This window comes from Schistocerca piceifrons, chromosome 8 (assembly GCF_021461385.2).
Source record: "Schistocerca piceifrons isolate TAMUIC-IGC-003096 chromosome 8, iqSchPice1.1, whole genome shotgun sequence".
In the NCBI taxonomy this organism is placed as follows: Eukaryota; Metazoa; Arthropoda; class Insecta; order Orthoptera; family Acrididae; genus Schistocerca; species Schistocerca piceifrons.
Window position 1 is genome coordinate 214,206,638 of NC_060145.1, and position 14,558 is coordinate 214,221,195.

Consider the following 14,558-nt stretch of genomic DNA (forward strand, 5'->3'; position numbering starts at 1 on the left):
CCTGGTTTTATGCAGCTATTTAAAAAGATTCCACGATTTACCGTATAGTGTGCGAATTGTGTGGCCTTTTCTCCACTGAGAATTTCCTCCATTCGCGCTTCACGAACACAGTGTAGTGGAAGATGTGTCACTGCAGCGAACACGCGACAAAACAATCCGTCTTCTCTATCCCTATGTTCCTCCGATAATCTGTTGTATTTTCATAAACAAACATCGGTTGAAGTGAACGATGCAACCGGAAGGGATATTTAGGCGAGCCCTGTTTTCATAGCTTCAATTGTAGCCATTTCAAAGTCAGACACTGCAGATGTCAGTGACCACTTAGACATCTTATTTTTGAATGCGGAACTAAGTCTTCCACATGTATTTTGAATTTTGTCTTGGAGCAATGCAAATCTCGACGTGTGCTTTGCACGCCTACAGTTGTTGTTGTTCAGAGCATCTGTCAGATATCATGTTTTTGAGGACAGTTCCATTTTCGCAAAGGTTTTTTTCCGCTTCTTCACAACCGAACAACTGGGTTGTTTTGGCACGAATAGACTCGTCAGTTTTAAAGAACCTCTTACCTTCAATTAATTTCAAGATGTCTTCGCTTCTTGAATCTCCAAAGTACTGCAATGGTTCTGGATCATCCCTACAGTCCATCCTATAGCTGTACACAAGTCAGTCTTTTGAGTTCTCATAATTTGGCATGTTTGCCACGAAATGCAAACCTTTATTTTTCAAATCTTGGAAGTCTTCTTAAAAAAAGGGGTTTGCATTCGTTTTTTGATGTTGCCGTTCAGTCATAATCTTGTCAGTTGCAATTTTTAAAGAACCTCGGCACTTACTCCATTTGGAATTTACGCACCAGCATTTAGTATAGTCACCACATCTTCTGGGCACCCGATAAGCGATGACCATCTTTCCTTTTGTTGTAATTATTTCCATTACTCACGGTGTATATAACTCTAGTAACGTACGAAACTGCCGGGTAACGAAGGCTGCCGGCGAGTATACTGAGAGACAGTGGCAACATGTGCGCCACTGGCAAAGAGCTGGCATTAAGCAGCAGTGGCTCTGGTCGGAAATAGCACTGTGTAAAACCGGTTGGTCGGAAGTGTCGAAAATGTTCAAAGTCGATTTTCGAGTGTTTCGGAAGAGTGCGTCGTACTGCTTTAGGAAACTGATTCCCGGCCTCTGATTCGGCTCTGGTAAGTGTGAAGAAAAGCGAAGAGCGCCAGTACATAAGGTCCCCTTTGCGAAGCTGTAGTTTCTCAGCATTTCTCCTGAATTCCACCGAAGATACCTTGCGTACTGTGTACATGCATGGATGCCTCTGCAGAGAAGAGCTTTACTGCAGTGTTTTTAAACCAGACCAGTAGGTCCCGATCGCACTCGCAGTTGTAATAACTAGACTTTCGATGACGTGACCGAAGATGGCACTTAGGTTTGCTCACGTGTAAGCGCGACCTCTGGTGCAGGCGCGAGTAGTGTTGTGTTGCAGGCGGGGGCAGGTGTGCGGTCGCAGTGCCCGCGGACCCGCTGTCCGTCACGGGCGACAGTTTAATCGCCGCAGGGAGTGGCGGCAGCCCGTCTAATTGAGCAATAAATTGCGACAACAATACCGCAGTAAGGCCGCGCAGCGCAGCGCCGTGCCGAGGAGCGTCGGGCTGCGTGTTGGGCTCGCGGGCGCGCGCCGGTCGGCGCAGCTATGACGCCCGGACAATGGCCGCAGCTCATTCTGTGCAAATCGCCGGCCGTTTCGCGGCAGCCCGGTATTAGCCTACTGTCATGTTTCGGCGATCGTCTCGCCCTTTTCTTCTTGCTGCAGCACTTACGGTTTATGGGGACAAGAAAGACAATTGTTCAGGCGCTAGAGAGAACCCATAAACATTTGACTAATTCTCCCCTACATTTACGACGCGCTTCGAGTGGAACGGGTTATTTTCACGACGCACAATTTATGTGGTTTTTTTATAATACCAAATGGCATAAATATCAAACTGCTTAAAAACCAAAGAATGGCTATCCATACAAACAGCATTAAAACCACCATTTCGTCGATTTGACTTTTTTTTTTTACGCAGTCACACGTTTCGTCACTACCTTCCCACCCTGCAGCCGACCGAGGTTGCATAGCGTCTTTTTACTATCAGACTAAGACTGGAATACTCCAAGATGAGAAACCGCAAGGTGGTCGTCACTTTTGTTGATATCATGAAGGCCGACGACTCCGTTGGTAGAGGAACGCTTAACAAAAATACTCCAAGAACTATGACTAGACAACAGAACCCACAGACCCATTCTTAAAACCTTGACCAACACCCATTCCAAGGTCAGATTTAGAGGCGAGATCTCAAAGCTACGAGATAAAAAACTGGAGTGAGAAAAGGGGATGGACTCTTTCCATTTCTCTTCAACTGTGTCCTTGAAAAGGTTGTGAGAGAATGGCGCAAGGAACTGACCAATTTGGGTGTTCAGAGTTGTCTACTAGGCCGTAAGAACGAAGGACTGATTTTAGAAAAATGGCTCTGAGCACTGTGGGACTTAACATCTGAGGTCATCAGTCCCCTAGCACTTAGAACTACTTAAACCTAACTAACCTAAGGACATCACACACATCCATGCCCGAGGCAGGATTCGAACCTGCGACCGTAGCGGTCGCGCGGTGCCAGACTGAAGCACCTAGAACAGCTCGGCCACACCGGCCGGCCGGACTGATTGTAGATTGTCTGGATTTTGCAGATGACGTGGCACTGATTGCTGATTCTCTTGAAATGCCAAGAATGTAGGTAAACTGCCTCAGAAAACAGGCATCCAAAGTGGGTCATCAAGTGTCGCTGGAGAAAACAGGATTCTTCACAAACATCAAAGAAGCTGACAAAGAGATGTTGCTAGACCAGGGAAACATCAAAAGGATTGAGAAGTTTAGTATCTCGGCGAATGGATTGAACCCAGGTTATCAGAAAAAAACGTCGTCATCCATGAGAGTCAACAAGTTGGAACTAGCCTATCGACTATGAACACCTACAATAAAAAATTACTGTCACGCAACCTGTAACATAAACACCACCCATCAATTATACGACCAGAAGCTCTATATGCCATGTCATGTCTTTCCATGAATCGGAAAGTTCTGGTGGAGAAATTGGAAGTCAGAAAGAGGAGAATCCTCAGGAAGATCCTAGCCCTGGTAGAAGTAGATAAAGAACTCAGAAGGAGACATAACTCGGAACTACGCGAACATATCGAGAGGCTCTGTATGTGAAAAAAAAAGTTATCTTTCTATAGACATGTTGCAAGATTACCTCCAAACAGATTGACCAAACGTCTGTTCACCTTCTGGCAAAACAAGAAGGTTCGCACCAGTTTGTTGACAAAAGCTAAAAAAGATATTAAAGAATTGGGAATAACTGATCTCCAGAACAGACAGTCTGTGAGACGTACCCTGAAGGAAGTCCGAGGGCCGGCCGGGGTGGCCAAGCGGTTCTAGGCACTACAGTCTGGAACCGCGCGACCTCTACGGTCGCAGGTTCGAATCCTGCCTCGGGCATGGATGTGTGTGATGTCCTTAGGTTAGTTAGGTTTAAGTAGTTCTAAGTTGTAGGGGACTGTTGACCTCAGAAGTTAGGTCCCATAGTGCTCAGAGCCATTTGAACTTTTTTTTTCCGAGGATTTCAGGAAAAGCCCCGAAGAAAAGGTACCCCCTGGACAGAAGAAAGGAAGGAAGGAGGGAGTTACATTGGCAGAGGTTGCTAAAATACTGGAAAAAGATCAAAGCCCAACAGTTGAACAAGAATGGTCCAAAGCAGGCCCATTCGAAACAAGAAGTAGAAGAAGAAGAAGAATGGAATCGTACTCAGGTAGAACATCATTAAGGTTCCCATCTGGCAGATCCGACTTAGCTTCCTTTACGTCCCTCTAAATAACTAAGCGAATGTTCTTTCTGACAGGTCGAGTTCCACCAATTCATGCTCCACCATTTTCCAATTGATTGTGTTTTCTGTCTGTAATGACATCTTTGCAGGCGGCACTCTCTATTTCTCTCTCTCTCTCTCTCTCTCTCTCTCTCTCTCTCTCTCTGTTACATTTTATTGAATGTGTATATTAGATGAAAGAGTCCAAAATTGGACATTTTGGTTTTGCTTATTAAAATATAGAAAATACACTCCTGGAAATTGAAATAAGAACACCGTGAATTCATTGTCCCAGGAAGGGGAAACTTTATTGACACATTCCTGGGGTCAGATACATCACATGATCACACTGACAGAACCACAGGCACATAGACACAGGCAACAGAGCATGCACAATGTCGGCACTAGTACAGTGTATATCCACCTTTCGCAGCAATGCAGGCTGCTATTCTCCCATGGAGACGATCGTAGAGATGCTGGATGTAGTCCTGTGGAACGGCTTGCCATGCCATTTCCACCTGGCGCCTCAGTTGAACCAGGGTTCGTGCTGGACGTGCAGACCGCGTGAGACGACGCTTCATCCAGTCCCAAACATGCTCAATGGGGGACAGATCCGGAGATCTTGCTGGCCAGGGTAGTTGACTTACACCTTCTAGAGCACGTTGGGTGGCACGGGATACATGCGGACGTGCATTGTCCTATTGGAACAGCAAGTTCCCTTGCCGGTCTAGGAATGGTAGAACGATGGGTTCGATGACGGTTTGGATGTACCGTGCACTATTCAGTGTCCCCTCGACGATCACCAGTGGTGTACGGCCAGTGTAGGAGATCGCTCCCCACACCATGATGCCGGGTGTTGGCCCTGTGTGCCTCGGTCGTATGCAGTCCTGATTGTAGCGCTCACCTGCACGGCGCCAAACACGCATACGACCATCATTGGCACCAAGGCAGAAGCGACTCTCATCGCTGAAGACGACACGTCTCCATTCGTCCCTCCATTCACGCCTGTCGCGACACCACTGGAGGCGGGCTGCACGATGTTGAAGACGGCCTAACGGTGTGCGGGACCGTAGCCCAGCTTCATGGAGACGGTTGCGAATGGTCCTCGCCGATACCCCAGGAGCAACAGTGTCCCTAATTTGCTGGGAAGTGGCGGTGCGGCCCCCTACGGCACTGCGTAGGATCCTACGGTCTTGGCGTGCATCCGTGCGTCGCTGCGGTCCGGTCCCAGGTCGACGGGCACGTGCACCTTCCGCCGACCACTGGCGACAACATCGATGTACTGTGGAGACCTCACGCCTCACGTGTTGAGCAATTCGGCGGTACGTCCACCCGGCCTCCCGCATGCCCACTATACGCCCTCGCTCAAAGTCCGTCAACTGCACATACTGTTCACGTCCACGCTGTCGCGGCATGCTACCAGTGTTAAAGACTGCGATGAAGCTCCGTATGCCACGGCAAACTGGCTGACACTGACGGCGGCGGTGCACAAATGCTGCGCAGCTAGCGCCATTCGACGGCCAACACCGCGGTTCCTGGTGTGTCCGCTGTGCCGTGCGTGTGATCATTGCTTGTACAGCCCTCTCGCAGTGTCCGGAGCAAGTATGGTGGGTCTGACACACCGGTGTCAATGTGTTCTTTTTTCCATTTCCAGGAGTGTAGTATAACCTTGTTTGAAATGCAAGTAATATTTACCGTATGTTATGCATAATTTATGTTTTTATCTCAGAAAATTAATGAAAATTATTACGAGAAAAATTATTTTCAAGAAAAAGTTGACAGAAGCAGACTCCATGTAAAAATCCAAAAGACACTAAACCAGAATAGAGAAAAACATTAAAGCAGAACACAATTTTGTTTCAAAATAGATATAAGACAATATGTTCGAGAAGGTTATAGAAATCTTTGCTTTGCTGAACCCAAGAGCCCTGCTACACAGTATGTTCCTGTAGGCTTGATTTCTGATACTTTACTGATGCGTCGCTTAAAGGCAGACACACACTGGAGCAACGAAGGCCATGGAATGACAGCCAGCCGCTTCATGTGTACGGGCGGCAAATCGAAGCCAACGAAGCGGTTGGCCTTGGTTGAGGTCCGAAGCTAACGCTGGTCAAATCTAGCGATTTGATGTGTGTGTTGAACAGCACGTATTTGTTGTGTCTGAAAATATTGGATTATTGAGTACATAGGGAGACAGCTTTAAGGCTGATAGTTTTATCGGGACCTGGAATGTTTATAGGACCCAGCGAACTGAAACTGTAAAAACAAAATGAAGATTAGGCGCTTCGAGGGAAATAAGTGAGCCGTTAGGAAATAAATGTGCACGTTGTGAAAAAGAGAACGGAATCTTTATGGATATCATTTTAATGTAGGTACAGCTCTCCTAATAGTGACGTTATCCTTAGAAATTTTAGAGCGTACACTATTCAGTAACAGTTCAAATTATGTAGCTGTCAATGGTGAAAAATTTATGAACTAGTTCATATTGCTGTTCAGATTTAAGGTCTGACGTTAATATTGTCCCATCACACTGCTACGTGCTTTATAACAAGAGGACGTCCACCAAAGTCTTACCGTCTTTTCTGACGATCAGCTTTTTATAGAAAAAGTAAATGCATTACATGGCGACGACTGCTAAATCCTCTTCTTCCCTATTAACATCCGGCGGTGAAACTGATTAAAACCGTACGGTGTAACGGTAACAAAATGGGAACAACCTCGACAAGTTATCAGAGCCAACTGCGATCCCACACGGTCGAATTTCTCGGTCCCAACTCCTTGGTTAGTTGAGGATGACAAAACGAGCGACAATGCTTTGGCGACCAACGTTCGACTAAATCCATTGGCTGTCGTCCGTTTGCCTTCGTTGACTTCATATGTACGCGCATACTTTTCTCAGCAATTTCGACTTTTGGAGAGTATTCAGTGCCATTTCCCTCTGCCAGCTGTGTGGCCGTTCTTAGAAAGCCATTACAAGTAAGCCAAAAGAAAGAAGCTTCCATAACAAGCCAACACTATACCAGCTCTTCGTCAAAATCTTTCGCCAAAATTGCAGGTATAGGATACTTCATATTGGACAACCTCTGAAGTGTTGCTTTTGCAACACGAAACTCTTTGCTGGCCTTGTTGCAATCCATCTTTTTCTGAACTGAATCAGTAGCTTTAGTCATTTCGACCGGACTGCTCTTTCATTCATTAAGCATTCCCGTTATTCTCTTGGAATTAAACATGAAAACGCAAGGGGTCCGGTGTAAGCAACTGAAGGGGCCCAGTTTACGCAACTACAGCCGACATTTTGCTAACCGAGTAACTAACCAAACATCTAAATGATTTAATCAAACATTAACGGTTCCACCATTGCCTTACTGTTCAATAACATATATAGTTTCATAAGCTTACCTGTTAATATCTGGGAGAAATATCGAAAAATCGAACACGCGTAAAAACTTTTTCCATTGTCAAACCATGTACCAGTGGTGGTCTGCTTTAGGATAGGGGCGGGGGATTCCATTTTAGGGCACTTTTTAATTTTACTTGCGCACTCATGAGTGAGTAGCAAAAAATTAAGTAGCAGCGGAAAGCTGTGTTCTCGCTGACAGCCGGTTCGATTCCTGGCGGCTGGAAAAGTCGTCGTAAGTTTAGTACCTGTGTCCTAGGTTTAATTAGCGCATGCTTTACATGTACTGCTTATTGCAGGATAGGGTTCCGCCATTCTGCAAACACAGTTTTTTCTTTTTACCCAAACATGTTTCAGCACCTGTGCACCATCACTGGTGTTTTTTTTTTCCAGGATCAACAGTATGGTATCCTGCACTGATAGGTTGTCATCTGCAAACCAAACGATGTAAATGTGAATTTCATCGGCGAGTTAACACATCCCTTGATTTTTAAAAATAACGTGATTTTGACACACCAAAATCACTTTTTTTTAAATTAAGGGACGTGTTAACTCGTCGATGAAATTAACATGTACATCGTTTGGTTTGCAGATGACAACCTATTAGCACAGGACACCATTCACTTGACCCTGCAAAACTATTTAACGCAAAATCCCAGTGAGAAGCAAAACAAACCAAAACATTCTTTAGGTCTCACTTCGTTTGACCAGTTACAAACTAAAATATGTTCACTTATTACAGTTTCCAATAATTCAAAACCCACTGTTGATGGTGCAGAGGTGCTGAAATATGTTTGGGTAAAAACAAAAAAAACTGTTTGCAAAAAGGCAGAACCTATATTCTACAATTTAACCGCAAATACGAAAGGAAAGACAAGAGTTGCTGTTCCGAAAGATGAATGATACTGGCTTATCATTATGAGAACAGACACACAGAAGTCGTCCAGGCGTTGTATATCCCACAGTGCCATTTTCAGACTATAGCATTTGTCTCCAGCCGCTGTATTCGTGTATGGTCGGCCATGTCGTATCGCTGAATATCACAAACCCTCAGCAGGCCGTGATAGATTAAAGCGAAGAGCATGGACAGCATAACTGGTATTATTAGAGTTTGCAGCTATATCAGGACCGCATGTCTGAAGTAAACCGTCTATGATGGATGAATTCAGATGTTCCCTACACCGAAAGACCCCCCATTGCCTTATTTCCACAACAGCGACGAACACAATTAGGTCGACGTGAAGAGTATCGCCATCGGTACCTGTATGCTCCGAAAGTGCGCCAATCATTTCATATATTGGTACATACTGCTGTAAAGAGAACTGGGAACCAGCCACATACCTCACATCACAGAAAGTAGCCAACACGTTGGTAGTGATGTAAAATTACGGTCGAACATAAGCACTCTCTTTGAAAGCGTAGTGTGCCTCGTGTAACTGCAAGGAATGGTCACATCCAAGAGACTCCGCTTTTTCCATCTTCTTGTTATGCACAGGTAAAGGCCACTATAAACATTTTTGTCTTATTTTTTCCTGTAACTTTTTTCAGTATGTCTTACGTGTCTCGCCTGAAACCAATTGTACACACTCCTATGTAGCAGTTTTGACCTAGTTTTTTGTGAATCACTCAGCGTAAATTGGAACACACATGAGGCCACAGCCGATTCCAGTTAACACATTTATCGTCAGAGTGTAATACAGGTCACAGCAACAGTCGTCGCTGCCTTTTGGCACAGGGATCCGAAACGCGAGCTGCTGTAATCCTTATACACACCGTCAAAAACATATTTCGCAGTGTTCTGCGGCACCGAAGATCCCAAGATTCGTACCACAATTCATACGGTTCAGTGTGTTGGAACTGTGTTCCGTGTAAGTACTTGGTGTTTCTCCACCCAGTGGTAAAGAAGGCGTGCCCGCTTCGTGGGCGAGGCCTCGCGCACTATTGTCGCAGTCGTCATTCCTGCTGACGTAATCTCTGCGGTCGATGTTTTGCTCCGAACCAGAAGCCGCCGCGCCGCAGCTAGGACCATCATAGCCGCCTGAGAAGTAGTCATAAATCTTGTTGCCGTGACGTACTCAAACCACGTGAAAGCGTAGTAGCTACAGGAAAGACCGTAGGAGACAGCAACAAACATCCTACTGAAGAGAAAGTGCCTGAAACATGTCTGTTACATCCGATGTGTGTGGAATGGGGCAGCACCATAAAAGGGAGTAACCTGCGGCATGCGGTAGCGATATGCTGTTATCAGTGGATCTATATTAAGTGGAAACAGATTCAGATCTCACTTTCTGTCAAATTTAAATACGGGACGGAGTGGTTGAGACGTAGTACTCTTACTGCCGTTGGGGGGAAATTTTACAACTTTTCTCCTGCCATCCGCAGTACGACATTCAGTGGCCTATATAGTTCTGTAAACAAGGAACCAGCCTATTTCGTCCCCTGTCGTCTTGTGATCCCACTCTTACCTCGATATAGATGGAGCTTTATATACTTTTCTTTGACGAGAAGTAAATTTTAGCTGCCACCAATTGCAAATCACATAGCTATCGCTTAACCCGTTAGTTAGAGACATGAAACCACTGTACACCATCAAATGTGTAAGTCTGTTGTGCAGCAAACAAAAGACTAATAATTGGGTAAAAACACAGATATAGCCACGACAACAATAGGGGTTGCGCAGGGTATTCTGAATACGCTTCTGACCCCGAGACACTTAGCAATGTATGTCATCCACTTACACGCTAGACGCAAATTATTATTATTATTATTATTAATAATAATAATAATAATAACCGAGTTCGGAGAGTAACTCCTTAAAGCGTGTATTGATTGTAAAATAATGTTACTTCAGCTGAAATGAACACCTGCCTGCCGGCCAGAGTGGCCGAGCGGTTCTAGGCGCTACAGTCTGGAACCGCGCGGCCGCTACGTCGCAGGTTCGAATCCTGCCTCGGACATGGATGTGTGTGATGTCCTTAGGTTAGTTAGGTTTAAGTAGTTCTAAGTTCTAGGGGACTGATGACCTCAGAAGTTAAGTCCCATAGTGCTCAGAGCCAACACCTGCCTTCTCCGATATTCATGTAAACTACCGTGACTTCACCAATTCGGCAATTCCTCTCACGTGATAATGAAGACTATTCCATAAAGATATGTCAGTTCTTGACATTCCAGTAGCGTCTTTGCACGGGACCGTCATTTAGCCAGCGCTCACGCTCGAAGTTGTTTTATCTTAGCGTCTTGTTACATGCTACCGATTGCCTTTGGCAACTGGGGCATTCAAATGACGTTGCTCTAGGACTTAAACTCAGGGGTCGATATTAGAGGCTGAAATGAGTAACGGTAAGTAATTCTATGGAGGGATATTTTTCAGATGTGTATTGCCGTCGCTCTTAAATTCTTGTATTGCTGCCGCTGCCCTATCCCGACAGTAAGGGACGTTCACACGAAAGAACGAAGTTCATTATTGCCTACTCGTAATTTTTCAAGCTGCATCTTCGCCAGGTCACTATTCTGAAGTTTATACGCTCGGTGAAACTTTGAGGCCGACACAGTAATAACGTGTAAAAAGTTTCATAACAGCGTATGTTCTGCTGCAGTCGGATTAACCCTAGGCTTTGACAAAGTAATCGCCACATTCTTTCGAGTATTCATCATGTTGTGCTGGAGAGCTTAGGCACAGTTATAAAGTAAGAGATACTAGCAGACAAAGTGTTATGCAGGTCGTGAGTCACGACTTTGCTCACAGTACGTTCAACGCCAAGGAAAGTTAAGAGTCTGGGGAAGAGCCCTGATTTGGCAAACAATTTTATTCTGTCCGAATGTTTCATAACGGCATCTGGCGGGCCCGCATTATGCCAGGATTGTTTCTGTTAGGCTGTAGCAGTTTCGCTGTGAAACCTCCAAACAGTTCCGATCTCCATATGCGCTTTACATGTCTCTCAGTGAGACAAATTAATAACAGTTATGGATTATGGCGATTACTTGTGAAATAATAAACGGTTTACTTACTTTTTCCATCCGTTTCATTTTCATTTACTGCTCTCATGTATTAGAATTATAAATTAGCACACTAAAAATTTCGTCGGTGTTATAAACTCACATCACATGAATGAACGCAGTTTGCAGAAAGATTACAGTTTACTGTTACAAATGCACACTTTTCCATGTGGAGTATCTACGTTGCTTGTCGGTGAACGAAGTACATTACGGTTTGTAACCACTGGAACTGAGTATTCAGTTATGTTTTTGCAAGATATCTGGGGCATGAATTCATTATTTCGGTGTTTGGGCTTGGTTTAAGTATGTTTTATGAATTGAGATTTTAGCACCAGTCTTAAATGTTGTGAACTTAATACAAGCTATTGAAAGACATTTGATGTCATATACGTTTGTATTTCGCGAGCCACCGTGCAATGTACGTTTAGCGATATAAGTATGATGTTCCCCAAGGTTTAAGTTAGGCGTGTCAAAGCTGAAGTCTCATTCCAGTTTCCCAAACTAATATTCGTAGGCCACACTTAAGAACTACAGTTTATATTAGCGTGGTGGTGGTGGTGGTGGTGGTGGTGGTGGTGGTGGTGGTAGTAACAGTAGTATCATTGGAAACCATGACGTCCCTGTCGCGTGGTCGACCTCACTAAAAGGCCAAGGACGTAGCCGGCCATATCGATTCTGAAGCATTTGAAAGTTTGTAACTAGAAAACCAAACTGTGAAACAGTCGGGTTGCTAGCGAAGAACGCCTTTCAAAGCTTAGGAGAGATCCTGAATATCGGCTATGGAACTTCGGGAAATTAATGTTCTGTCGCCAAGTGCAACTCACCGATTAGACATACCACCAATACACCCCACCCGCGATTCTTTAAAGGGTTCAACTACAACGTATAAAAGGTCATATCACCCGAACAACGTGCAATACAATGACATAATTTTGCCGGCAGATTCAGCAGTATATGTGGATACTATCTGCGAGATGTGTTGCAAATAGATATAGGATCAACAAAGTAATAAATCATGTCCGATGTTGGAGTTTTGCTGCATTAACAGCGAAAATTTAGTACGCGATAACCATTTTTCCTAACATTCTCATGTCCAGTACTTGGAAATGAGAGCAGTTGCTTTCAACGAACTTGACACGTAATTTCAAACCTTTACGAAAGTGCTTCTCGTTGTGTGGGAGTGTCAACGAAAACAACGTTGTTGAAAGTCGCTAAGTGCTCCCATTCTCAAATAGTGGATGAATATAGACCGAGTAATTTCCTCGCCGTGAATTATGCTGCCTTAATTCATTTGCACAGTTTCGAGCTGTTACACAAGGTTGTTTGTGTGAAACCTTTAACATAAGATTGTAGTGCGAAGTAGATTATGAAAGCATATTAAATTTTTGAATTCCATTAATAACTATGAAAGATTGATAATAAAGTTTTTGTTGCCTCCAGTAGCCGTTTAATAGGCAATCTGCAAATGGGTTCCCGATTACTCGCTTATTATATAGATTTTATAGTATTTTCAATCCATTGTGTGTGGCTAGATGACTTAGGTGTTCACTACAAATTCTAAAGCCAAGGCTCAGCCCTTAGCCTGTTCTAGGATTTTGTCAGTATCTTCAGCTTCTTTCTCCTCCCAATTATTAACGTGTGTGAGAAATTTCGAGTCGCACTTAGTTTCGGAGTCCACGTTAAACTGTTGGATCCCCTTTAACTGCCTAGGTAAGTCAGTTCAAATGTCTGAAGAAGGCAAGGGCTATACCGTCTCCTAAAGTACCATATTTGCGTTGTTCGAACCAGTTTTTTGGGTTGAAAGCAGCTGTAAAGATGTAACTTACGAAATTACGTCAACCTCTCGGCTGATTAGTTTGGTAGGTGGATGCGACCGTCACTTAGGTCTTTACCTACTGGTTGTTCCGCTTGATGCTGACTTAGGATTTTAAACACCAGGAGATAACAAACTACTACGATCTCGTGCCTTGTAAGCTCCGATCAGAGAGAGAGAGAGAGAGAGAGAGAGAGAGAGAGAGAGAGAGAGAGAGAGTGGGGAGGGAGGGAGGGTGAGGGGGATGTGTGTGTCGTGCTTTATACAGGAGCTATGCAAAGGTATTTTCGGAATTTGAGGATCTGAAAACAGTGAACACGACCGAAATGGAGCCACTTCTGAAGAGTCCACTCCGTCTGCGTTACACACACCGTGACTGCGAAGGGGAATTCAGCTGATGTGTACTGGCCTCGAAAGATGTGCGAGCAGAGACGTTTAGTTGATGGTCTTCTCAGTAGACCCCAGTGGCGAGGCGTTGGCCTCGCGCTGGCGCCACTGACGCGCGGCCAGAGGCGTGTCAAGGTGTGACGTCGCCGCGCAGCGCATTGTCCCACACGTCTCCGTAAATCTCTCTACGGCTCGCTGGCTCCTTGCCGCCTCGCAGTCGCCGGCTTGCGCGCTTCGCCTTGCATTATCCTGCTTCGCATGTAGTAAAATAAACGTGTATCCTGTAAACTAGGAGGAGAGAGGGGTTATTGTATGCTGGCCCAAGTGGAATTTCGTGGTCGGGCGAGTAGTAAAGCATAGCGAAAAGGAAGAATAATTTCATTTAGTGGAAATACTCCAAAGAGAGAAGGATAACAGAGCAATAAGTATCAGCGCTTCTGAGAATTAAGATCCGGTGATGGCATCCTTCAATAGTGCAGTGTCCGCGAAATGCTGGGATTCGGGTTCGAATACCCATCAGCAGCACAGTGCTGTTTCATCACGGATTTATTCCCCTCCCCCCCCCCCCCCCCTCTCTCTCTCTCTCTCTCTCTCTCTCTCTCTCTCTCTCTCTCTCTCTCTCTCTCTCTCTCCCTCTCTCCCTCCCTCCCTCTCTCTCCCCCCCGTCTTTATTGCCTGCTGCTTGGTAGTTATTTATTTACTTTAGTCGGAAGGCAGTGCAGTACAAATTGCTTATTGTGGGGGATGACAACTTCCTACATTTACTGTATATGTTTTAATAGTCCAGTGTAATTACTCGTTTTGTATTTTTCAAATAGAATATCACTCACGTTATGAACTTTTGTCTACTTTGTTTGTGTATGTTATATCTTCTGGAGAACTTCCGGTTGCAGTTTTACTCTGTATGCAGTGTGTCACCTAGACTATTCATCCATGTCGATGTCTTTGGAGTCGAAGTATTTCATCAGGAGGCGATGAATAGAGCGATCGACTGTGACATGTTTAAGTAACACGTTCAGCATTCGTATGTAAAACCACGAAAAACTTTTTTTTTACTACTGGGTCG